Here is an 8,108-nt window from a genome sequence, read left to right as displayed (position 1 = left end):
AATGGTTTTAGGAAATATGAAGTGTATAGAGAAAACGAAATATTATAAATACATGCTCAGCGACTATAATGTGAATCAGATTCCGTTTTTGTCCACTGTCGTCGTCGTCGTCTTCATTTATCGATTCACTAGTTGTTAGTCACGACCACCGTGGCGTTCGGCTCCAGTCAAATTTTCTCAACGTGGAACTATAGTAGGGGTGTACTGTTAAAGGGTGGGTGAAAAAGCGAGGGGTGGAATTCTCCAGTACATGCAGTCCAGTACAAAACCGCTTGATTGCGACATGTAGTCGTACGTGTTTTTTTTCTACAAATTTCTATATAAAATTAATGATTCATACAAATTAACACCATAATACTGTTATCATGTCCACAGCTATAGCTGTCTATGTTAAAAAATACAAAGACTTTCTATAGTTACGGACAATTTTGAACAACAATCTAATAGCAAAATCGATTCGTTTAAAAATACTGAAATTTTTAAATACATAATTAATGTTTCTTTTATAAACATTAATATTCACCGTAAATAAGAACATATTATATGAAGTACATACTGTTTAAAAATCATAATATATAAGTCTTCATATCAATGTTTTGTCTTGTCGAAATTATCTTCTCATTTAATTTTTTGTTAATTTGAATTCTCTTCAACTTATTAATTGAATAATATAAGTACTCAAATGTTTAAAACAGATGAGTTCAATAATGTTTCTTATAGATATTACTCAATTATAATTATAATATTTTTGTTACATAACTTAACTTTTCATTTTTACTGTAGAACTTAACTTTTCTTTAATTAATAATTGTTCTGTTGATTTGACTAATGAAAGATTTTAGTCGATTACAATTTACATTTACATTAAAAAATATGTATATATTTTATTTACAATGCAATAACGCATAAACAAGATATACAATAATTGTATATTAAATATAATTAAAATATTGGAAAACTAAATTAATTTAATGTTCGACGAGACAAAATTTAGTCTAAAACAATTAAAGACAGAATTCATTTTAAGTCCACAAAGATTGCAGTCTTATAAGTTATAGGTGAGACTATAATGTAAATCATTTACATTTTTGTATATAGGTTAGGTAGAGAAACATCTTAAATTAATTATATAATATTTAAATATCTAATTACTGTTCATAATATAACTAATAATTAACTTTCTTTGTAGCTACTATCTAACAGTGCTCATAAGACAAACATGATATTGTTTGTTATTGAATGGAGACTATCACTGATAAGAAAGGGTTGTTAACAAGAGAGATAAGCCAACAAATTTCGATTTTGATAAGCTACAAATATTTACATTCAGCGTAGACATAATAATCTGACCTGTTTGATACATTTGTTCAACTTTTTTTAGAAACACAGTTCCATGAAACAAAGCTATCTTTCAAAACCATTTCTCATACTTAATTCAAACATTTATTTGGAAAAGATTTTTCGGTCATAGTGTCAGTGTGTCACGAAATCTCCATTATTGAATAGTCAATAAAATGTGTTATGCAATTTGAAAATGCTGATTATGTATAAAAAAATATTATTGATTTAGAGGAGAGCTTCGGTTCAAAGAGTTTTCCTAGTAAAATGTAACGTATGTATACAATCGTATACGAATAACTTTCAAACTCCAGAATCTAAAATGTACATAATGTTCTTCATTACAAATTCCTACATCATATGTATTCATATTAAAGAGGTTATTAAATGTTTACAAAACCATTGTAATATTTTCTTCTCAATCAATTGCGTACATACCTTAACTTTGGTAGCAGGAGTTAAATATATAAATTTGGTGATTTTAACTGATCAAAAAAAAATATTTCAGATAAATTTAAACTTCAAAAATGTCATGGAGGTTTTAACTCAGATACCCACATGGCTGTAACACCTCTGGGGGCATTGTTTATTCCATAAAAAAATAAAAACAGTTCCATGAAGTGTAGGTTTGGCAGAGGAATAATTTATTTATAATTAAAAATAATTAATACATTTTGTTTAATTATAATTTTTAATATCATATTATTATAGTGAAAAGGATCCAATTATTGGCACTGGTGTAGATATTGACACCAAGTAATTTTGTTTTTTGTATGAATAATGTTCAATAATGAATTTTAGGTAATTTTTTTTTAAATTATACGATTACACTTATGTTGTGTTTTGTATTTGTGTTATCATATAATTTATTAGATTGATTATCCCATTGTTCACAATCTGATGTCGTTATGGAACAGGTTATGTGTAAAAACGTGCTTTACAGTCGACATAGTAAAGAGCACAGTTTTAATGAAATGTCAAAACCACCGTTTGGTTTTCTAATATTTTGTTAAAATTTAAAATTTAAATTATGATTATATTAGTTTAATGTTCATTGAACAATGAAATTGAAATAATTTTTTATTGAATATTAATTTTTGTTATATGATCCTAATAAATTATTCAGATACATACCTATTAATTTCCAATGGTCATTAGATTAAATGTTAATGTCGAAAACATAATACAATTTATCAAGAATCCTAACATTGATTACATTTTGTAATTTTCTCATTATAGTTCACCTACAGAATCTATACATAGAGTGGTCGAAAATTTAATGGTGTATAATTTAATCAATGTCCACAGAATATGGGCACTGTTAATTATCGCTTTAATGATTAACTTTGGTCTCATCTATTCATAGACGTTTCAAAAAATGTTCTATTAGTTTCCCGTAGAGTTTGAAATGTTTGTGTTTATCATACTTTGGCAACGAATAATAACTCACTTTTTAAGAAAGTTCGTATGTTTTGCATGTATCGTCCAATAGATTGAATAATAATATTGACATGCACAATTAGAGAATGTACTTTGTTTCTAGTACCTCCACAAACGTCTGAAATGTTCATATTGTTCATTGAACTAACAGAACAATATTGATCACTGGTGTTTAATGTGATATTGCAACCACCCATTACGGAATTATCCAAGTATAGGTATTAAGTATATACGACTTCCGAAGATGGTAAATAATCTCATCAAAAAATATACAGAGTGATGCATTTCGTGATGAAGAGTGTACTATTAAAATATCACTAAGAATACCTACTCGATATACCGACGTGATGTTTAGTCATGTCATATAGGACTCATGTTCGTGTATTAATGTATTAAAAAAATAAATACGTATACTATTTAAAGTGTTTAAATATATGTATGTCTTTTAAATACTTACAGGTCATTTATCTGATTACAGCACACTCAAATAATGTACTGTTTTGTTAAGCGCACATAATGATGGTTGCATATGTCTTAGGTGCTTACTTATACTACCTATAATATTGTAAACACGGTCATAAATGTATAAAATTGACGTTGTTGTTAACGTTTACCAATATTTTTACACGATTTTCAAATGTGATTATCCAATCATTGAAAAATACTCAAGACGTTAGTTTATACCCAATTTGTTTCTCTCTTCAAAAAAAAAAAATAAAAACTATCTATTTCATAGTATTTGCTTAAGGTTAATACTGCGTCTAATCTTAAGAAATTCCCACCGGATCTTCTCTTGACATATTACGGACTTTGGAAATTGTTGGTTGTCACTAGAAATTAAACATATCCTCCGCTGAGTATAAATTAAATAAAATTGGAAAATATACTAACGTGAGTATTTTTCCACAGAAATCGATTATTTTAATTTATTTTTCCTTCTCGTCAAGTGGCCGAGGTTAATTTTCGGTGTTTTTCAAGTATCAGACTTCTACCACACAAAATATAATCTACTATATTACCTATAAGATTCTCTAGAAACTTTTTTTTCTTGATAATATCATTAACCCAAAAACTTGAAACTTAATTTATATTCTCGATTAATAATGACAACTACTGAGTATAAAATACCATTACAATATATAAATATTGAAATACAATATTAACCCACCTACGTGCGATAAATAATAACATGATGATTAAAAGATTAATTTAATTAGTATAAATATAAATGTTTTTCATTTGACACACCTATATTTATATTTTATAAAATATAAGTGTGTATTTTATTATATTATTGTCTATTGGTATGGTAAGAACTAAAAAACATAAATGAATAAAATATATAACCTTTAATAATGTTTTAAATTATTTTCCTTGATTGTGTTTTTAAGTATCATTATAATGATTACACCGTCAACATATACATGTATGGGGTGAATTTATCATATGAGTTGGCAGAAAAATTAATTCTTGGATTGCCAACTCATTCATTTATAAATCTAATGAAAATTAAATTTATTGTAATTTATTATTCCACAGATGTATCCGACTATACACAATTAAGGTAAGAAAATTGCGATGCGAACCGGTAAAAATATTATACATAATGTGATTAGATTGATATATTACAAATTGTAATTTACAATGGTTATTAATAACTGTTAACCATTTTATACGTATTTAAGTTTTAATCTACAAATATTAGACTATCAAATGTGCTCCGTCATAAATATATGTGCTCAATTTATTGTAGTTCATTTTTTTTTTTTTTTTTAAGAATTTCGATTACATGCTTATAGTCATTGGTATGGAAATCAAGTACGTAATTAAGTTTTTCACTATGGAGGAAAACATAATTTATCATCGAATAATTTAAAAAATGGTGATAAATGAACATGATCATAAGCTCTAGGCAGAAATGTTTTAGGCATCGCGTACCATAGGGGTGGAAGGGTAGCGTTCTCAGTTTTTTTGAAAGAGAGGATATGAATGAATTTTTGGCTATTCTTCGACCAATGTAGTACTACTTTCGTTGTATTTTCATTGCTTCCTCATATATTTACTATATTATAAAATTTATCCATATGACACTCTCTACCCCCTCACTCGTGATAACACCATTACGAGGATAATGTGGGGTTTGATCTCCCGCAGCCGTCTTCATTATTTTCATGCCATCACATGATGTTTGCAGTATATACTTAAGTCTTAAGTTGATAGTAAATTTATAGTGATAGAAACTATTGTGCAAGTGTGAAACCGTAGTATACATATTCAATACTAAGGTAGATACACCAATTTAATTTCTGGTAGATTTTCACGGCAGTGGAGTTATCAAAAAGTTATATAGCCAAAATCAATAATTGTGTGTATTTTGACCACTCCAAAACCGATTGCTTATAATACATTTATAAAAATGATCAGGATTACTATCGACGATGATACTATATTTATGTTGTATAGTTTAAGTTGAAATAAAAAGAGTAGAATAACGTGACAATAGTGTAAGTGGTATACATATTTCAAACGAAAATTCTCCCTAGTTTACTTATTCACGCCTTTGCGTCACCGGGTCAATCTAACTGATACCGATTTAAATAATATTTTTTTGATTGTATAAACGAGTAGGACTAATAGGAGTAAGTGAGTATTTGATCTGGACTAACCATTTTTACATAAAATTATTTTTTCGTACACATTATTATTATTTTTTATCACGTTCGCATCGCATCTCTAATGGAATTTTCAGCGTTTCGGCCTCTTGACTTGGTAAGTCCTGTTAATTTATTCAGCTCTTCTAGGACTTCAGGTATCAACTGATACAATTATGCCTTGTCCGAGTAATGAACGACAGAGTAGACCGATGTTTCTGTAAAACACATTCTCGTCGCTCAAACACTTGGAATACACCGAGTTTCAAAGGAGCACGCTCGCACACCCAAGGTTGTTCTCAAACAACAGTGGTCAAACTCAAGTTGAGCCCGACGGACGATCACGTGGACTTCAATGATGAAAAAAGACATTAATGGCATTAAAAATACAAAAATTTATCGTACAAAGTTGATAAATTGGGGTTTTGCATAGATCTAACCCCACCCACTCTATCAAAACCCCTTCAAAATTTATGTAAGTGCCAATGCGCATATCTGAAGCAAATTATTATATCAGAATATTTAGGAGAATGTCAGCGCACTATTTGTTTTCTCTCTCTGGACCACACTCAATGACCTCACTGAATCATTTATTCTATGTTTTTAAGTAGTCTTAGGGTGAAAACACCCATTACAAAAAAAAAATAGAGAATAACATTTTTGACTTTTGAGGGAATTACATATCGATATAATAATTTATTGTTATTTGATTTTGTAATTGACTCTCAAAATAAACAAAAAATGTTGTAAATTTAAATGAAGTTTAAATTATTATGAGACAATATTTAAACAAATTGATATGCTATTTATTCAAAAATATTATTCTCTATCTTTTTAGTAATGAGTGATTTTACTCTAAGATTACTTAATAACATAGAAAAAATGATTCTGCGTAAATGCGTTTTGTCTATGTTGAGCGTGGTCCAGAAAAAATAAAAATAAACAAATAGTGCACTGACATTCTCTTAAGCTTAAAAATTGACACGCTTGTATTAAGATGTGCAAGGGAGGATATTATGAAAAATTACCCTGAAAAAAATACCCGAGAAAGAATACATGAGAAAAAAGCACCGAAAAAAAAGTAAAATATAATCTAAATATGAAAATACATATAAAAATTACAATTAATACTATTCATATTATATATATATATATAAAACAAAAGTTAAACATTGTTTTAAACTACTAAAAAATTTTTCAAATGAATAACCCTAAATACTACTAAAAAATTTAAATTAATCAAATGATCTGTTTCTTATGTTATGTCCCATATTTAACAAAAACTCGTGCAATGTAATTTCTTTTTTCTTTAATTGCTTGCATGACGTTTTTAATTGATATCGCGTTTTTCATATATATAACTAAAAAAACTATATATATAACTGGAAAAGAAGCAAGTAAAAAATATATATAATATATATATATATCAGTGTTACTGATACCTAACCTCACCATATCTGTTCAAACCTCTTTTCTCATTTTGCGTAAATAAGTTTCCATATCGTTGAATGTTTTTGACTGACAAGATATGAAAATTAGTCGTTCCAACCTTCACATACTTTTTTGTCCTTTGCTCATCATTTAACATTGTCTCGTGTGCATTCGACATATTGGATGGATAAAAGATGGTATATGTCGTCGTCTTATGTTACGTCCAGTTGGCCTATAAGTACCTATAATAATTAAAGTTTAGTTAGGTTTATCAATAATAAATTGTATATATAAATTATCGATTAAAATTAAATATAATTTTCCTTTACTTTCAACATAATTTACACTAAAATATTCCACAATATTTTCTGCGCCAAATGAAATATTGATTTTCAGGATATCCATTGCTTCTTGCACCAAATTCAAAGGCACAAATTCTAGAATTGCTCAAAATGTTTAAAATATTCTTATTCACGATATTTTGATTCAAAACCAAGTTTTTGAATTTTCCCGTATGTGTTTTGACACAAGTGATAGAAACAATCTCTCACATTTCGTGGTTGGTTACATATACACGTTACATATATCATAATACCTTATAGCTTGTTTAGCTCTAATTTCAAAATCTATATTAATTAAAAGTGGGTGTTAAATATTTCTTCGAATGTACATTGTGATTTTTTTTGTAAAAGACAATACACAACTGATACAAAAATATCATATTTTTAACTCTCTTATAACATATATCATACTTCTCACTTATCATAATTACGTAAATAAATTAGGAGCTAAACCAAAATTACCATCAACTTACAAAGTTTTTGAGTCAGTTCTTAATTTTAAACAATTTATTATCAGTTACAAATAAAATTATTCTTTCCGAACTATTTGGTCCACTTTCAAATAATAAAAACCGTTGGTCTTGATTTACACGCCACTTTCCTAAAATGTAAGGGCTGTAAAACCAAAATTTAAAAAAACAAAATGTCAATGATCGAATTATTATTGTTGGACAATTATTTTCCTGAATATAAATAAGTTTCGTTTTACGCGCAACGTCATTAAATTATACGACGTGGCGGCGTTGAACTATGCTTTTATTATACAAAAATCACCTAAGTGACCTAAATTATTCGTTTAATATAATAAATGATAAATTCAAATTGAATAGTACGTACTCACCTTCAATTATTTATTCTTTGAGATTATTTTAAATACCTGGATTATTTTCTGGTCTTTGATTTCTAA

At 27.7% G+C, this 8,108-nt stretch overlaps 1 long non-coding RNA gene across 1 annotated transcript in view; it reads left to right on the top strand.

Moving 5' to 3' along the window:
• Positions 1-862: 862 nt before the first annotated feature.
• Positions 863-8,108, top strand: part of LOC149060676 (uncharacterized) — a 39,272-nt gene continuing 32,026 nt past the window's right edge. The window contains exon 1 of the long non-coding RNA XR_016189719.1: positions 863-5,904. This is a non-coding gene — a long non-coding RNA (uncharacterized LOC149060676). The remainder of the gene's footprint in view (positions 5,905-8,108) is intronic.

Source organism: Diuraphis noxia, unplaced genomic scaffold (genome assembly GCF_037042655.1).
Source record: "Diuraphis noxia isolate RWA-SAM2 unplaced genomic scaffold, SU_Dnox_SAM2 contig0001, whole genome shotgun sequence".
In the NCBI taxonomy this organism is placed as follows: Eukaryota; Metazoa; Arthropoda; class Insecta; order Hemiptera; family Aphididae; genus Diuraphis; species Diuraphis noxia.
This window is presented reverse-complemented; position numbering and strand designations above follow the sequence as displayed.